At 41.1% G+C, this 19,967-nt stretch overlaps 1 protein-coding gene and 1 non-coding gene across 3 annotated transcripts in view; one reads left to right on the forward strand and one right to left on the reverse strand.

The window, feature by feature from the left end:
* The window catches only part of KCNH1 (potassium voltage-gated channel subfamily H member 1), a 409,184-nt gene that overhangs the window by 138,405 nt on the left and 250,812 nt on the right, over window positions 1-19,967 (reverse strand). The gene's annotated exons all lie outside the window — the stretch shown is intronic.
* LOC132516493 (U6 spliceosomal RNA) lies at window positions 8,336-8,443 on the forward strand. The gene has a single exon (XR_009539328.1). It is a non-coding gene; the product is annotated as a U6 spliceosomal RNA (small nuclear RNA).

Consider the following 19,967-nt stretch of genomic DNA (forward strand, 5'->3'; position numbering starts at 1 on the left):
CAGCTTGGGGTGCGAGTGAGCAAGGGAACCTGTTACTTGTACTTGCCCCTCCCTGGTGTAGCAGGGCCCCAATAAAGCCTTGCCTGAATTTCTTGTCTGGCCTCTATTGATTAAGGAGGCCAAGAACCCTGGTCGCGAACAGTGCTATGACTATCCCTATTTGAAATATTTGAAAACTAAGATAAAGAGAGATTAAGTAATTTGCCCCACATCACACAGGAACCAAGTGGTGGAAGAAGATTTGAAGCAGTTCATCGTCGAAGCGCCTGAGCACTTCATCACTGCGCAGGCCCCTGCCCACCAGCCAGCCCCCCGTCTCGCACCTCTGCTTGTCTCCTGCCCCACATTGGCACCCATCTAAGCATGTAAAGTCCTCCGAGCTGCCTAGCTCTCCCACTCGGGCTTCCAAGCCTTTGTTCCCAGCATGTACATTATTCTGGTGAATGTGACCCTGTTATACTTTGGCTTCAAATTTGGGTCTCAGGCCTCCTTTCCACTCTTAAAGGACTGTGGAAAACAAAAAGCTTTTATTTATGTGGACTACATCTATCACTATTCACCATGTTAGAAATTAAATCTGAGGAAATTAAAAATATTTGCTTATCCACTTGAAAAAATAATAAACTCATATGTTAACATAGATAATATACGTGATGAAAATAACAATATTGTCCAAAACATTAAAAAATTAGTAAGAAGACTGTTATTGCTTTACATTTTTCCAAATCTTTTTAATGTCTGGCTTCAGAGATGACAGACTTTTTATACCTGCTTCTTCACTCAATCTTAAGTGATATGTTGTTTTGGTTGAAGTATGTAAAGGAAACCCAGTTTCACACAGATATGTAGATGGAAGAGGGAAGACTATTTCAATAGCCTTTTCGGATAACTGAGAACATTGTTCTTTGACACTATCCTAAAATTCAACAAGTGGGAGTTTCTTACAATTTAATGTGGAGTCTGAAACCACATCAATAAAATTATCATACTCTGTTACATTAATCCATTGGTCTTTCTTACTCTTTGAAAGGACCTTTTTCTCATGCGTGATTCTGAACATCATGCACTGGTCATTTGGAAAATATGGGTTCCCTGAGTTACAAACCTCTTCCAAAAATCACATTTCTTTGTGCCAAACCGACATTTCACTAAAAAAGACCAAAAAATCCTATTTGTTAATCACATCAATTCCATCAAACCATTCTTTGGAAACCGTCAAATTCATGGTGGCAGATACCAGTTTTTCACAATTCTAATTTTTGCTTGAAAGCTTTAATTTTATCATTGGCAACGAATACCGTCAGTTGTTTTCCTTGAAGTGACAGCCTCACCTCATTGATTTTCAAGAAAATGTCTGCCAAATACTCAAGTCTGAAAAACCCTAGTTTGTCGGTTGTTCTCTCAAGTAAAAACGGTACTGAAAACAGCAGCTATTTCAGTTAGAAATTCAACTGCACAAAATCTTTTCCTTGAAACAGCCAAAGAATGTCAGTATGCAGAAGTGCTTTACGTAGAATTCTCATTTTGTTACACAGGATATTAAAATATGTACTCAAGGGTCGAAATTTAATAAATTTAATCATTTTTGCTTCATCAAGGGCATTCTTCAGTGAAACCAACTTTTTTGTTTAATGAGTGCACAGCAGTGAAAAATACAGTGACTACAGATACAATTTGGCACTCCCTTTACTCATGCTAAGGGGCTAGTGTTTCACACACCATTGCTTTTGTACCATCCGTCCACACATCAACACAGACAAACAATGTCTTAGTATTATTATGTACATAGTTTTGACCTCACAAACTCCCGGAAAAGCTCTTGGGGATCCCCATGGATACACAGATCACGCTTTGAGAACTATTGCCCTACACACCTTTCTAGAGCCATCGCAAATGTAACTTCCCTGAGAAATCTTACCACCTCTCCTTCTCTGTGCCACCACTGTGATTTGTATAAACTTCTGGCATAGTACTTATATTTTATTACATATAGTCAATTATATCTTCTTCCTCTCCTACAACTGTCAGTTCCTTTAGGGCAGAAACCATGTCTTATTTATCTTTGAATACTCAGCCCTTAACAGTATCAGGCACACAGTAGGTGCCTGATAAATATTTGTTGAATGAGTGAATGAATGAATGAATGAATAACTTGTATGGCAGATTGTTATTTTCTAAAGATGGTTACAACAATGTGTCCCATCACACACGCTCTTCTATAATCCTGCCACTTACCCATCAATAGGTCTGCTCCCTTCTCTTTTAACCTGGCAGGTCTTTGTGACTGCCTGTAAAAGCAGGTCTTTGTACAACCTATAAAGCTAGTAGAAGAGATGCTATGTGACTTCTGAGGCTAGGTCTTAAAAGCGCCATGCATTTCTGTCCTGACCTCTTGGGACACTAACACTTGGAACCCAGCCATCATTCTGTGAGGATGTTCAAGCAGCTTGTGCAGAGGTCTACCTGGAAAGCAACCTGGGTCACTGGCTCAAAGCCCCAGCCGAGTTCCCAGCCTACAGCCAGGGACCAATTTGTTGCCCATGTGAGTGAGCCATCTTGAAAGTGGATCATCCAGTCCCTATTTGAGCTGAGCCTACTGACAACCTAACAGAAATGAGACACCCTGGTGAACCACTGCCCAGCTGCTGATGTATGAGCTAAATAAAAAATCATTTATTGTTTTAAATCACTAAGCTTTGAGTAATTTGTTATGCAGCAACAGATAACCAACACCCTATATTTGTCAGCTCACAGATGACAGAAACTATGATTGACTTTCTCTAGTATTCCCTACTACATGTAGCACAGGGCCTTGCATATTGTAGGTGTTCAAAATATATTTGTTGACCTGAAGCTAGCACCTTTTTTTGATGCCACATATCCAGTTAAATATAATCAGTATAATCATGGATCTTACACATGGGATGGTGAAAACATCTCATTCCTCCGGGACACAATTAGATACTACTGTACTCATTAGGAAATAACATGAAATGTAAAACACAAGGCGTGAAACCCTGGTCTCCCTGTTTTTTCCATGAATTAGGCTACAGAGGGATTTTAAACAACAATTACTAGAGAAATGTCTTCCACCCACCTCCTCGTCAGCTCACATGAGAAGTGTCGATTAAGAAGTCAGACGAGAGAGGCCACAAAAGACAAGGAAGAGAGAGAAAATGTTGGCATGGATTTACTTTTCTAACTTATTCTCATGATTTCAATTTTTAATCAACCGTGCTTAACTTATAGCTTAACATTACTAGCTAAATTGAGAAAGAACAAACTGTATTACTCATTTTTATTTCTAATTTACAAACAGTACAAGAAATCACACATGACTTTTTTGTTCATTTCAAGAAAAGACATACTTTATCTGAATGCATCAGTAGAAGGAAACCAAATAACGGCAATGGAAGTGACTCCGAAGAAACGGAGACCAAAGACTTCATGCTAGCTTTATTTTGAAGGATCATTCCTCATATACTAAGTTTGGGTTGGGTTTGTAGCCATGTTGGAGGATGGCATGCTAGACCCAAAAGTGTGTTATTGGCAGAAATGTTCTAACTAGTGATTCCTTCAAAACTTCTTGGGCAGCAATTTACTCACAAAAGGCTAAAATAAAAGCTCAAAACTAAAAAGAATTCTTTGAAATAAAAAAGTATTGCATTAGAAAGCCACAGAAGCAAATGTTCAATATTTTACTTAGTAATGCTTTGTGCACTTCTAAAATAGCACCTCAGGTTGCTAAGACCAAAAAAACCTATGCAATTGATGAGACATTAGCGACAATCTGCAGCAGAGGTGTGTGTTTGGAAACATGAATCTTTGGCAAAGAAGGTAGCTCCACTACCACTTTCAAATGACTCCACACATTAACATACCAGGCTAATGATATGGAAGACCAACTCATAGACCAAATAAAGCAAGTGAAGTATTTTTCATTGCAACCTGACTTGTGCAATGATACGGCTAATATGGCAATCTTTCAGTACAGATGTAATTTGAACACGATGGTGATATGAAGGAAGAATCGTTTTTAAAAAAATTTTTTCATGCTCATTGTCAAAAGACACAACTAGCTTTCAAATGTATAAAGCTAAAAAGAATTACATTGTCAACAGGTGTGGTCTGGAGTTTAAGTTTTGTGTACAAGTATGTTCTGACAGCACAGTTGCAATGATAGGAAAACATTCTGGAGTGAGTACCCATATTAATAAATTTACACCAGAATGTACATTAATGCACTTCTGCCTTCGTTGAGAAAGACTGGCTTCAAAAATAAGTCAGCTAAACTAAACATTGTACTTAGTGACGTAGTAAAGATAGTAAATTACGTAAAGGTAAATGAGTTAAATTCACGGTGACTCTGAATGAATAATCAAGAAGGTGGCTAATCATAAACAACTGTACTGCATGTTGATGTTTGATGGTTATCGAGAGGAAAAGCTCTCTCAACAATGTCTGCAGTGCGGAATAAACTCTCAGTGTTTTACAAGGTAAGAAATCCGCTTGGTCCCAACTTTGTAAAGATATGAATTAGAGCCAGACTTGTTTATTTGCCTGTCCTTGCTATTTTAATGATCTTAATACTTTCATGTACGGGAGAAACAATGTTTTTCAATGGCAGATAAGATTGAAGACCTAAAACAAAAGCTAGATGCTTAAAAGAACACTTTCCACATTTACACCACGTTCCAGAATTTAACAGTTATCAGTGAAAGAGGTGATGATATTGGTACAGCACATCTGCTGAAAGTTATCGGTGCACTCATTCCCTGACTCTATCAGTATTTATAGAGTAAATAAGTAAGGTTTTAGGAACATACTAAAACTTACCTGGAGTTCATAATTTACTGGTGAAGGGTGAGGGTAGAGTGCCTGAGACCCTGACAATGACAGCATATTCCATACGTGCTCTGAGATCTAGATATTGCTACAGGAACACTGAGGAGGCAGTCCTTATCAGTGCCTGATTTGTCACTCTTGTTTTATTGTGTTACATCCTTTGTCTGTTTCTCCTTGCATTATATCGTGAGTTCCTATGTCTAGGTTATCTTCCACATAGTGCAGTCTATGTAAATGGGAGCTTAATAAAGGATTCTTGATGAAATAATGACACCTACCATCACTTACTGAGTTCCTCCCATCTTCACAAACATTTTCTCAATTAATGCTACAGTAGCCTATGAGGCAGATGTTATCTCCATTTCATAGATAAGAAGGCAGAAGTGGACTTCCCTGGCGGTCCAGTGGTTAAAACTCAGCACTTCCAATGCAGAGAGTGGGTTCGATCCCTGGTCAGGGAACTAAGATCCCACATGCTGCGCAGCCAATAAATAAATAAATAGATAGATAGATAGATAAATAAATAAAATTTAAAAAAAAACGAAGGCAGAAGTACAAATGGGCTAACATATCCAAAATAACCAGCTAAGGTGATGACTGGCTTGTGAACCCAGATCCCACTGACCGCAAAGCCATGCTCTTAGCCAGCACTATGTTCTGGATCTGCTGTTTGTGGTATGATCATAAGAAGATGATTTAATACATCCTATCTCCAGTTCCTCTTTGGCAAAATGGCATAACTCATTCTTGCCTATTTCATTGGGATGAGGGCAGTTGTGATGTTCAAATGTAGGCTGTAATGTATAAATAAGGTATTAAAATAATTACTTGTTTACTACATGGCAAATGCTCCTTTACCTTAGAGACTGTCATTCATCTTTGATCTTCCCGGTTCTCCACCTAGAGCCTTGAAATACAGCAGTAGTTGTTAATGTTTGTTGCATGACAAAATTACAAGTTAAGGAGAGAATGCATATTCATGAAGGATTTTGCCAGCTGCTGTTTTTAAAAGGTTAGAATTGAATTTTGTGATTGAAAAAAGCAAATTTATATTCTACCCTGGTTTAAGAAACTAGCTCTTTGATGGTGAATATGTTTCCCACTAGACTTTGAGTCGCCACGTGCCACCTCGGCAGGCCTGGGGCAGACTTGGCAAAGGTGCTGCCCAGGCTCTGTGCCTACACAGCTTGGTCAGGAGAGCTAGTTAATTGCTCACTGGGCTCTGCACACAAAGGTACATTTTGCAAAGCTGCTTTTTGCACGTCGTCAGTTGGAAATGTAACTCTCAGAGTGTAAGTCATTTTACTTTGTATGTATTCAGAGTGACTGCAGAATTGCTTTAGCAGATAATTTCATGGTGAGAAGGAAAATACTTCATAGATATTCTCAACTGAAATCCTGAAAGCTGCACTGGAGGTTGTCAGCTTTCTTATTTTGATAGCTGTGCTCCCTTTAGAAAGAAGGAAAAGGAAAAATAACCTTAAAGTTCTCCTTCCCATGAGGGGTAAGATGCCGTGCCCCCTACATTGTTTGACCTTTTCGATTGACTCTTTTATAGCTGGCTTTATTGTCTCAAATGAGTTGGGCCGATGTGAGGTTCTATCTTTATTATTTTCACTTCCTTCTCTGTGGGCAGCATTACTAACTCCATAGGGAACCACCTTGTGCAGTCGTGTGTGTGAGGACAGGAGAATGGGGGTAGATGGCGTCCCATAAACCCATTGTTGTAAGTAGAAAACAGCTCGGAGCACAGCTGATGATGGGTCTGGAGAGTCTCCACAGGTAAGAAATAAAAATAGTACCATATGCCCTCTTCTTAGTTTTCTAGTTCAGTGCTTCTCAAGCTATCTCTGGTAAAGAATTCATTTTTAATTTTTTCAAATATCCAATCTATCTCAGATTAATACTTGTGTCAAAATGTAATAAGTTAAATTTAGAAAAGTTAAATTTTAAAAAGATGAATAAAATACAAGCCCCAATTTTTAAATTTGATTCAGACATAAATGTATATTTCAGTAAACGTATTCAGAACAAACACCAAGAAAAAGGAAAGAATTATAGACACTGTGCACATTTTTAATTTGACATGTATACAGAGGTGATTAATACAGAAAATTCCTGCTACACTTGTACTTCTGTCACTCCATAATCATAATTAAACAAAGTTACAAGTGAAATAGCAGTTCTTCATACCAAATGCCTATATGCACACTTTGAATGAATAGCATGCATATATGAGCTTGCTTCTTCCTTGCTAATTGATCTAATCTAGGTGGGATTGACAACAGTGCTATTCTCAGGGGACAGATGATAGAGCCAGAAGTGATTCCATCAAGGACACAAGTCATGGTTCAGGCACTCAACGAAAGTGTGCTGAATTAGAGCAGGCTGTTGGTGACTAGACTGTCCTTTCTGAACTGTGGTTCTGGGAACTACTCATCCATGTCAGTGACCCCCAGGGCTCTACTCCCAGGCAGGGGCCAGATCTTTATGACAGCAGCAGCTAATCCTCTGAACCATCCTCAGCTAAACCCCATTGTTCAAGAGCAGAGGCTTTTAGAAATGATTTACAATGTCTTTCTGAGTAACAATGAATCTTTATTACTGAAGAGTGGAATAAAACTGCTCCCAGGAGGAAGGAATAGGTTCTCCTCCTACGGGGTCTGGAGATGGGAAAAGAAGGCCATCATGAAAGTGTGCATGGGTTATGTAACTAGGTATTTTCTGAAGGGCGTTCAAGGTCATTGAGGATCCAGCCCTGCATTTCCCCTTGGGGCGGTGGGACTGAAACTCGGCTCTCTGGATGCTCTGATCAATAAGAACCCCAGTCTAAGGAGGTGTGAGCTCAAGGTGGACGGAAGCCTCTCTTCTACGGTTCTGATAACATACCTCTGGCCCGATACTGTAGTGCCCCACTCAGCAAAACAAAAAGCCTACAGTTCACTAGACCCACAGACCTCAGAGAGCATTCAGTGGATACCTTTGTTACCCAACTACTCATGTCCTTGATTAAATTTCATTCATATGTACTGTACCTTCCCTGAGGTGAGCTCGGGTAGGAACAATCTTTTTCTTATAATAGTGCCATTTTAGTGCCCTTTACAGGTTAGTACCCTGTGTGGCTGCCCAGCTGGCTGCCTTATCATGTGGCCATTAGTTTTACCCCCCAAAGTCTATTCTCAATAGAGCGGCCAGGCTGACCTCTTAAAATCGAAGTCAGTCTTTACAACTCTTCATTTTATCAGAATGAAAGCCGAAGTCCTTATGGTGACCTTCTGTCTGCCCCCCTCCCATCTCCCCAGCCTCATTCTCCCACCCTGGCATCCTTGCTATTTCCTGAAGACACTCTTCTGCCTCATGGTCTTTGCACCAGCTGTTACCCGCACAGAAAGCTCTTTACCAAAATAACCGTATTGTTAACTCCATACCCCTTTTAAGTCTTTGCTCAATGGTGCATTTTCAAAAAGCCTTCTCATGCTCGCTTCGGCATGAGGATTAGCTTCTGCTCTCATATACTAAAATTGGAACGATACAGAGAAGATTAACATGGCCCCTGCGCAAGGATGACACTCAAATTCGTGAAGCGTTCCATAGTTTTACACAGAGACTGTCATACAGAATGAAACAAGTCAGAAAGAGAAAAACAAACATTGTATAATATTGCTTATTGTGGAATCCAGAAAAATGATACAGATGAACTTACTTGCAAAGCTGAAGTAGAGACACAGACATAGAGAATGAATTTGTGGATACCACAGCGGGATGGGGGGTGGGATGAACTGGGATACTGGGATTGGCATATATACACTGCTATGTGTAAAATTGATAACTAATGAGGGCCTACTGTATAGCACAGGGAACTCTGCTCAGTGCTCTGTGGTGACTTAAATGGAAGGAAATCTAAAAAGGAGGGGATACATGTATGCGTGTGACTGATTCACTTTGCTGTACAGTGGAAATTAACAACATTGTAAAGCAACTGTACTCCAATAAAAATTTTTTAAAAAGTCATCAATAAATCCAAAGTCATCTTAAAAAAACAAAAAGGTTTCTCAAAGAGGTTGTAACATTACAACCCACTCCCAACCCTCCCTTCGGCACTTCCAATTTTCTTTACCAAACTCTATAATACCCACCCCCCAGCCCTGACAGGATCTATTGCCTTCTAACCAACACACAAAATTACTCAGTTTATCAAACACTCATGTAGCCCTTATTATTATTATAGCCCTTTAGAAAGAACTAATTTAGGGCTTCCCTGGTGGCGCAGTGGTTGAGAGTCCGCCTGCCGATGCAGGGGACGCGGGTTCGTGCCCCGGTCCGGGAGGATCCCACATGCCGCGGAGCGGCTGGGCCCGTGAGCCATGGCCGCTGAGCCTGCGCGTCCGGAACCTGTGCTCTTCAACGGGAGAGGCCACAGCAATGAGAGGCCCGTGTACCGCAAAAAAAAAAAAAAAAAAAAAAAAAAAAAAAGAAAGAACTAATTTAAAACTTTGATTATACGCATTGATTATTTTCTGACTCCTTTCTCTAGCATATCAGTTCCATAAGGGCAGGAATTTTTAAAAATTTACTACTGTATTTCTGGTGCTTAGAACAGTACCTAGCAAATCATGGGTTCTTTTTTTTTTTTTTTTTTGCAGTACGCAGGCCTCTCACTGTTGTGGCCTCTTCCGTTGCGGAGCACAGGCTCCGGACGCGCAGGCTCAGCGGCCATGGCTCACGGCCCAGCCACTCTGCGGCACATGGGATCCTCCCGGACCGGGGCACGAACCCGTGTCCTTTGCATCGGCAGGCGGACTCTCAACCACTGCGCCACCAGGGAAGCCCAAATCATGGGTTCTTAATAAATATTTGTTAATAAATGAATGATTCTCCCATTACTTCTTTTCACAGAACCATCCTTGAGTTCCCTTTAAACATCTCAAGCTCTGGTGTTTCTCTCCCCTTGCATGTGCCACTTCCGCTCCCTGGAATGCTTTGCCCCCCTCACCCATGCCACAAACTCCACTCATCCTTTAACTTCATTTAACTTCATCACTGCCCATGAGAACTTTCTCTTGACCGTGTACAGACATAGTCAAGAGCTCCTTTCTCAGTGTAGCCAGATCAAACCAAGGATGCTTTCCCGAAGAAACTTAGTTCTGGCAAATAAATCATCTGTGTCTGCCAGGACAAGACATTTTCTCAGAGGGTCAGGGCACAGGACTGATACCTGAGTTTCAAGCACAGGGCGGGTTGGAAAACATCAATGATAAAGAACACTTGCCTAGAGCATATTTTATCCCCATCCATTGGATAGGAGTAAACCCGATTCTGTATTGAATAGGAGAGGAGAGAGAAGGAAGAGGAGAGACCAGCTGCTTACACCATCCATGCCATCCATGTCCTCAAAAGAGCAAATTAAAAGACATTGAAAAATAAACAACTAAGGTTAAAAAAAAGAGTAGACAATGATTTCCCATGGAGAGTTTGGAAAATGGCAAGGTCAATCCAAGATAGCTGAGGTGTTCAGACCACAATCTGTCTCCAGTGACTCTACAGAAATGCAATTCCTTTTTTCTCTTGACCTCTTAGACAGACAATCCTAAGATATTTAATGAGTGTCATTTTCCTCCTCTGGTACTCTCAGGCAGTTTGAGAGTGTCCTTTCAGAACTCCAAAAGACCAATAAAACTGCCCAGGCTTGACCAGAACTGAGATTCTTAGGCAGGGCAACACCATCAAGCTTCAATTAAGGAATGCCCTCAGGTAACCAACCCTGGTTTCAGATTTCCAGAAATAATTATTTGAATTCTCAGGCACAGTCTCTTCAAAAGCTACTAAAGAGCTTTATAAATACCTACTTATTATGGTCCCTCAATTCTATATAAATTTGACCAAGTATTTGAGAAAGCATGACTTTGCCATTAAGATACCCTGCAAACACAGGCCAACTATTTGCTTTGTGTCTTATCCAAGGAGAAACTGCTGCCAACTGCTAATTGATTATTTTATTCGGCTTAAGTTCAAGTGTATGAATATATAGGGTCTTGGATAACTCAAGGCTGCATAGGGTTAGAAAACAAGGCCTTTTCATTATCCTCATCCATCATCCACCTGAATTTATTTTCAGAAAGTATATCCCCATTTTTGAGTTTCCAGAAATAAATTTTTTTCTAGGCATAATTTCTTTGAAAGCTTTTCATGAGCTTTGTAAATTATCAACCTCCCAAGGAGGGTTTAAATCAGCTTAAAACAGAACGGAGAGAGGAAGTAGAGTTTGGTCTCAGCCAGGCTACCAGGTACTTTCTATCACATAGAATGCAGGAAGCTGCAGAGAGCTCTGAACCGGTGCCTGAGTGTGCTGGCTGGGCTGAGGCTCAGGGCCTGACATGCACAAGCAGACAAAGTCTGACAGCTGAGATGCTCATACTTCCTCTCTAGTATCCTGGACAAGGGTCACCGAGAGGCAGTATTTCCCCTCTTAGAGAGCTTCCGACTCTGCTTCTTCTGTTCCCGACTACCTCAAGTGTTGGAAAAATTTCCCCCCTGGTTCTTCTCCATTGGGCAAAACTGTACTTTCTGGGGATATGCAGTTTGAATCCATTCTTTCTGTTACATGAAATCCCTCAGATACGCAGCGCAGCGCTGTCTAACAGAACTTTCTGCAGAGATGGAAATCTGTGTGTTGTCCAATATGATAACTACTTGCCACATGTGGCTACTGAGCCCTTGAAATGTGCAGGTGTAACTGAAGAGCTAATTTTTAAATTTCTATTTAATTTTAATTACTTTAAATAGCCACGTGTGGTTCGCAGCTATCATACTGAACAGTGAGAACTGAGACATTTTTCATGAATCTCTTTACCAAAAATCTTCCCTTTTCCAGGCAAATAGCCCTTGTTTCTTCAACATTTTCTCAACCAAAATGCCTTCCAGAACCTTCTCCCTGTAGTCAGTCCTCTCTGGATATGTCCTGATTTGCCAAATTCCTACAATGTACTAAAGCAGAGAACTCCTGGTGAGGTTGGCCCCTTATCTGATTCTGCTCAGATGTTTGATAATCCTCTCCTTGAAACCTACCTAGCCAGCACATTTTTGGCATATACTCAGCCCTCAATAACTATTGAGGGCTGAGTATATGAGCCCTCAATAACTAGCCTTCTTGAAAGAAAGTAACTGTTATCTGGGGGCAGAATTAAATCTCTAAGTAAGCACCTCCCTTCAGAGATCACAAGTGACGCTCATAGTGAGAGAAAGTTAAATTCTCTATCCTTGGCTTCTCACTGAGCCCTGGAGGGCACTCAGAAGGGGCTTGCAGATATCATTCTATATACTGAAATGTCTTATATATTATACAGCACATCGAATATCAGAAAATTACCATTGCGATACTCTTTAGACAAATCCTTAAATGGGTGTTGCATCTCTACAAAAAAAGATATGTATAAATTGAATTTGAGAAACAAATCATTTCAGAGATTCTTTATCACCTTTGTGGATTGTTCTGCAAAGAGCCAGCAGATCCCTAAACATCTTAGCTTTGCGTTTCTCTTCTCCTTCCTCTAGATTGTATACATGATCCACACACAGTCCCCAGGAAGCATTGAGAGAGGGCTATTTTCAGGAATTGGGGTAAATACACTTACTCGCAAAGACCTTTCTCAAAGTGAATAATCACCCTTAATAGAGCTGAGAATTACTGAATCTATTGTGTTTATGAATCAGATTTCTAAAGTGGGGCACAGGGCTTCCCTGGTGGCACAGTGGTTGAGAGTCCGCCTGCCGATGCAGGGGACACGGGTTCGTGCCCCGGTCTGGGAAGATCCCACATGCCGTGGAGCGGCTGGGCCCTTGAGCCACGGCCGCTGAGCCTGCGCATCCGGAGCCTGTGCTCCGCAAGGGGAGAGGCCCGCATACCGGAAAAAAAAAAAAAAAAAAAAAAAAAAGTGGGGCACAACCTCAGCATTACCTTACTGGACAGAAAGAATTCATTACATAGCCACCTAACAGGGCTGACAGGGAGCCCCTCACCCCAACCCTTGGTGGGCTTCTGAACATAAGCGGTAAAGCTTTCTGAAAACAGATGGGGAGAACGGGGCTAAGACAGAAGAGAGAACTGGGCTGATCATCTTCAACAAAGTGTCTAAAAACTCTTACCCATAGAATGCCTTTCATTTCTTCCAATAGGTAATCCTTTACCAAATTTTATGTATGCAAATCCCTTCTCTGTGGCTCAAGAAAAAAATAACTACTTCTTCACATGTAGGCACAAACCAACTGAGGTCTCTTTGATCTCTCTTAAGCCTCTTAGTAATCCTGAAAAATCTTTAGGCACAGAGTTCAGCCTCTTTTTCTGTGAGGCCAAGTATTAATTTCAACACATTCGGTAAAAGCACAAAGGCCGTTAAATATACCCACACGCGCCAGAGCTCGTGAGGTATAATTAAATTTTAACAAGAACAATAAATTGCGTGAATTCAAGGGAAATGTTACTTTCTTAACACTTATCCTTTCAATAAAGGATCTTTTTTTTTCCCAGTTATTTTTTTTAATTGGAGTATAATTGCTTTACAATGGTGTGTTAGTTTCTGCTTTATAACAAAGTGAATCAGTTATACATATACACATGTTCCCATATCTCTTCCCTCTTGCGTCTCCCTCCCTCCCACCTTCCCTATCCCACCCCTCTAGGTGGTCACAAAGCACTGAGCTGATCTCCCTGTGCTATGCGGCTGCTTCCCACTAGCTATCTATTTTACGTTTGGTAGTGTATATATGTCCATGCCTCTCTCTCGCTTTGTCACAGCTTACCCTTCCCCGTCCCCATATCCTCAAGTCCGTTCTCTAGTAGGTCTGTGTCTTTATTCCTGTCTTACTCCTAGGTTCTTCATGACATTTTTTTTTCTTAAATTCCATATATATGTGTTAGCATACGGTATTTGTCTTTCTCTTTCTGACTTACTTCACTCTGTATGACAGACTCTAGGTCCATCCACCTCACTAAAAATAACTCAATTTCATATCTTTTTATGGCTGAGTAATATTCCGTTGTATATATGTGCCACATCTTCTTTATCCATTCATCCAGTGATGGACACTTAGGTTGTTTCCATCTCCGGGCTATTGTAAATAGAGCTTCAATGAACATTTTGGTACATGACTCTTTTTGAATTATGGTTTTCTCAGGGTATGTGCCCAGTAGTGGGATAAGTCTTTTACCTAAATGATGATTATCTCTGGGTTAAGGTCTTGGAAGGCATCTACTGCAAGGTGCAAGAATGTCTTCCAGTCAGTGCTGGAGAAGGGTATATGAGAACTTGGGAGGAAGACAGAAGAGAAGCCAAATCCCCCTCTTGTTGGAAGACACCAGGGTCCAAAAGTGATGGAACATAAAAACAAAACCACTGAGTGCCTGTGAAAAGCTCGTGTAATAATAGTTTGAAACTTAAGAGAATGAGATCACAGTGAATAGTTAGGTGGGAAAATGTGGATGGTCTTGATTAGTGCTTTTCACAGCCCCTTTATTTAGGAGTGGGGAAGGGGTGGAAAAGGCAGCTGGACAAGGCTGTGGGCCCCCCAAACTGGCCCTGACTTCAGCAAGAACAGCTCCTTGTAAAAATCTGATTTCTCTATTTGGTTTCCGTGGAGGCTTTCATATTTTAAAAGATAAAGAAATTTTGCAAGCCCCTTAGCTAAATGTCCATCCCCCATACAACTTACAGGGAGGAGAGCAGGGTTTCACTTACAGTGTAGAAGGTAGGTTCGTACTCAGGGACACAGGTAATAGAACCGAACGATGCTATTCCCTTTTTTTTTTTTTTTTTTTTTTTTTTTGCTATTCCCATCTTTAAATACTTGTGTTGAAGTCTAATTCGTTTTTAAGAGATGGCACAGAAGTTGTGTAAACGTTACTAAGAGTAAACATTAAGCCTGCCAGGAAATTACCTTAAATCCCAGAAGAACGCTGATGCATTTTGGCAGAGTCCAAGTAAAGTCATATGCAATTCTCATCTGTCAACGCCATTCAATTTACTGTAGAGCAAAAGAGTTCTACCCCCTCATCCTTCCTTTCCAACAGTCCCTTTAGTCCTTCTCAAAAAGGACCCTAGACTATGGCCATACTAAACTGATCTCCATTATGAACTTGAAAAACATGTACCAGACACAGTACTTGTACAGTGAAAATAAAGATTAAAAAGATACACTGGCTGCCTCTGAGGAGTTGAGGTCTAATAGGAGAGACAGGTACATGAATTGCAGTACGGGAAGACAAAGAAAGGGATGAAGATTCAGGGGCTGAATGGACAGCCAGGCAGACAGGCTGACTGCTGAAGGCAACAAGTGAAGCAATTAAGTGTATCCCGGGGAGGCAGAAAAAGCTTGACTCACTGCCTCTGCCTTAGGTCAGGACCCTCATCATTTCTTATCTAGACAATTATAATAGCCTCCTAAATGGGTCTCCCTGCCTCTAAGCTTACTTCATCTATTCTATCCCGCTCTCTACCTGACCTGCTTAAAATTCTTCAATGACACAGCCAACTGCAGAGCCAACACCGCTTACAATGACTTACAGCAGTCTTTATTATCAAAATCCTGCCCATCTCTCTGGCTTCTTTTCTTCTAAACTCAAGGTCACACAAAAGTTCTTGGAGGTCCCCAAAGCCTCTGTGCTCTCAAATATATCTGGGCCTTTGCACAAGGTATTTCTTCTGTCCACAACATCTTTCTTATCTCAATCTGGCTAATTCCCATTTGTTCTTGGAGACTCAATTCCCCTACAAAGCTTCTCTGGACAGTCCCTAGACTAGGACAGTGCCCCATCCTCAGTGTTCCCAGAATGCCATGTACTTAGCCCTAGTAGAACATTTTCCACACTGCTTGCATTTGTCTCTGTGTTTTATCTGCTTAATCCCCCAAACTCAGATTGTGAATTCCTTAAGGACAGTAAGTTCATTATCTTTGTACCACCAAAGGTCATGTAGCACCTGGTGCATAACAGGGACTCAGTGAATGTTTTGAGTTCAATAAAATATTGACCTAGAGGCTCATGACATAGAAGGGAAAAAAATCAGTAAAAGGAAAAGGAAAAACGTTAAATCTTTTTTTGGTCACTTCTGGTTGGGGCACCAGAATGAAGTCGCTTAACTGATCTGAAACAGGATTCTCACTTGACACTAATGATTAAGAGGGCACACGAGGTAGTGGGAAGTACAAAAGCCTTACAATCAACCATAGCTTCAGTTGAATTCTTTGCCTTAGCACTTACTGGTTGTGTGACTTGGGTAAAGTTACATAGCCCCTTGATGTCTCAGTCTCCACATCTGAAAATGGGGATAATAACAGTCCGTATGTGATAGGGTTATTGAGAGGATTAAATGAGCCTGGAAAGCACTTTGAACAGTGTCTGCCACATACTCAGCAACTGATAAACACCAGATATTGTTACTGTCATTGTTATTAGTTTGTGAGAATACTTTGTAAAGAGCTAAACAAATTCCTATCATCTTAACAATGAAATAGCATTTTCACAAAGTCTTTCCAAGTTTACAGTAAGGAAAGTCCCCAGAGGGCTATAAGACAGCATAGCTGTATATCAAATGTGACTTCAGTTTTAAAGTGATGTTCTACTCAATTTCAGTTGGAAATATTCTGTGTATCTTTTAAAACTTTTTAGTTTTTTAAAACTGTCTTTTAAAGATAGACTTTAAAGAAAAAAATCTGTATTTATAGCAGAAGGAATTGACTTAGCACTCAGGCTGGATTCTATCTTCTCTGGAACAAATGAAGGATTTCTTGACTGTCTGTCTACAGGGGGATCTGGCTGTAATAAGGAAATGGCCCCAGGATCCATGAGCAAGCTAACTAGTGCTGGGAGAGGGAGGAGTGTGTGTGTGTGTGTGTGTGTGTGTGCGCGCGCACGTGTGCGCGCACGCACACGTACGTGCATACTCTAATGTTTTCTTAAAGTTTTCTCCAGGAAATGTCTGATCACATATTTACTTTTCTCAGTCTATGACAGCATGGATCGTAGAATAGATGTCTCTCATCCGTAGCATTAGCTGAATTACAGTGCTTTTCTTCCAGTAAAGGCAAAGTACACACCTTAGATAACGGCTCTGGAGTTGTTTTTCTCTCAAAAAAGTAGCCTAGATCTGAAAAAACAAAAACATAGCAACCATTCTCCTGAACATTTCCAGGCTTTTAGAGGGTTAAATGAAAGGCAAGGAAAAGAAAATACATTGTGAGAAAAAAGAAAGATGGAGAAGAAAACAAGGGGAAAAAGCCCCATGAAAAGCAGAACTGGCTGGGGGAACTCATGGTTTTGGTACACATGCCTGGGGCAAGGCAAGAGAGGTACTTAGCTGTGATGAGGCTCTCCTCTGCACCCAGTTAGGAAAGGTGAGATGGAAATGGTAACATCACACCAGGTGGGCCTGGATGAGACTTTTGGAAGCACCTGCTTCTAGAATTTTGCAAACAGGGCTTGCAAAAGCAAGTCTTAAGTCTTCTCCAGGGACGAGGAAAGTTAAAGTCTGTTTTCAAAGGATGGTCTAAAGGCAAGGGGATGGTCTGAGTCAGTACTCAAAGTGTTCTGAGGGGGTATCATCTCGGACACAAAGGAATATCTCCTAAACTACAGCTGCCTCCCTGCTACTGTTGAAATAACAAAACTCAAACAAGTCACAAGATCATGCAAACCATCAGGAGGAAGGATGCCACGGTTTACACCACTAGTAAGCACACTTCTAATGAGGTCAGACTCGAGGTTTGGAATCTTATGTTGGCCTGTTACCTTTCTCCTCTTAAATGGGCACCAGGCCAGCTGTCCTACAATGTGGGCCAGTAAACAGAAAGGTGGTCAAGCAAAACAGAGCCTTAGCATCTGCAAAAATCTGTCCCTGCTACTTAAAAAATGATTCAAAGCCTGAGCCCCCAAGTGGTCAGTCATTAATGGGATCACAAATGGGGCTGTTTCCTGCTTAATACCATTCAAGAATTTAAGAGATTCATTAGCTTATGCCTCGCCTTCCTCCTAACTACTCTCATTTTAGTGAAATGTATTTATACCTGTCTTCTTCTAAAAGGGAGCCACGGTGGTTTGATATCATTAATACTACAACAGACCAGCCTCCAAGGCTCACTGTAAAACCCAGAGACTGTAAGCTCACAGCTAGTTCCTTCCAGCCCTAAGCCTCTGGGATCCTCTGCATTGTAAAGACAGTAAAGTCTGATTTTTAGAACATGAGTCGGGCTAGGAAAAATCATAATTAATTGAGAGATGGTGACTTTTACTACCCTATAAATCTGGATTAAATGTAGATGCTCTTAAGAGCATCTTAAGAAATTTACGTTTCTTTCCACCACCCACTGTGACAACTTAACCAACCTTCTGGGACAGGAGGAAAAGGTAACTGGGTCACAAGGATCCAGATTCTTGAATCTTTGTTGGAATAATAGCGGCTAATATATCTTACACCTCAAGTCTTCCACAATCTCTTCTCTTATTTTAATACAGGGGAAACTGTCCACTAATAGTCCCTGTATATATCAAGAGGCTGTCTTTTTTCCTAAGAACCAATGAATCAACAGGAGCAAGTGACCCTTGGGTACTGTAACTACTACTGGAATCTAAGCACAAGTAGGGAGGGGCAGAGGGTTCAGAGGCAGGGACTTGATGTCTTTAAACCCCCATGTACACTCTGGTGGGGATTAAGAAATACATGTGGATGACAGGGTGTGAGAAAATCCTGAAAACTTCTGAAAAACAGGTTTTAAATTGGGTAGAACATGAGCGCCCTCTTTAACAAACTCCTGCAAAGAAATACCCCTTTGAGTGCCCTAATTCCACTGACTGCAAGCTGGCTGTGGACACTGACCCAACATGCACCCACACAGTAAATCTAACATACGTGCAAACTTGACTTTGTATCCACCAGCTCTGGATTTCACATTTGCTCCGTTAGCCAAAAACAGCATGAGGGCACAAGAGTACCTTGTTTTCTCCCCTACCACGACCAGGCTCACCTACAGAAAACATAGTGTCTTAATTATCTTGATAAGACACTAAATTATTCCTTGCAAATAATAATATGCTACAGCACTCCATCTTAATAAAACCCAAAACATAAAAAGCGTTGTCTAAAAAAAACTGAACTCTTCATTTATAAACATGAAGAAGGTTTTTCTAGGTTGGCAGATGGACAAGGAACACAGATGGAGAGGGAATGAGCTAACAAACGGACAGGATGAAAAATACCTATCATATACCAGCCAAAAGTATGATACCTTTAATGAGGTGATGCTCCAGGGGTGATGGGGGAATTCAAATTCAACTAATATTTACTGAGTGGCTATACTTCCTTTAATCATGACATTTATTAGTCATAATCACCCTTGTGTGGTGTCACTATTTTCAGATTCAGGTGACAAGATAGCTGGAGTTTAAGTAAGGCAGGCTGAAAAACGCCTCAGTGATGATGGGGTTGACAACCCTGATAGACTGCAAGAAGTCTAGGGAGTTGCTGTTTTCCAGCTGGGGACGGGTGCCCTGCCACCCACATTCCCTCACGCATCTAGTAACAAGCCAACAAGCCAGAGTTAAGGAGAAAGCAGTTTTTCCTCTAAAATGCCTTCAGTGAAACAAATACAGAATGTGCCTACAAAATATTCAAAACCATCCAACATGGACCCATCACCAGACCTGCAGAAGGTTGGGAGAGCTCTCTGCAAAGAAGTGAGAAGAATGGATGCTATTACATCGACCGTGTGGTGTATAGCTCTGCTCCTTCTCAGGTTGAATTAATGAGCTTTCAAGAAACGCAGGAGTGGCATTTCTAGACCACTGGACAATTACGATGGACCATTAATGGTGCTAACAGTGCTCAGGGCTCCATGAGGCTGAGCACCCACCTTCAGCAAATGGACCCCCTGGAGCAACCCGCTGTATAATTCATTAGCAAACCAAACACTAATACGCTCACCTCTTTAGAAGGTGGAAGGATCAAGCAGACCACGTGACAAACGTTTACTCTCCCCCTAGTCTTGCCGAACGCCGATCTTTCCACTTTGTAACTCTACTCTGGTATCTGTTCTCAGCAGGTCTTTGGGTTAGAATTCTTTTGTCTCCACAATAAAAT

This window comes from Lagenorhynchus albirostris, chromosome 2 (assembly GCF_949774975.1).
Source record: "Lagenorhynchus albirostris chromosome 2, mLagAlb1.1, whole genome shotgun sequence".
In the NCBI taxonomy this organism is placed as follows: Eukaryota; Metazoa; Chordata; class Mammalia; order Artiodactyla; family Delphinidae; genus Lagenorhynchus; species Lagenorhynchus albirostris.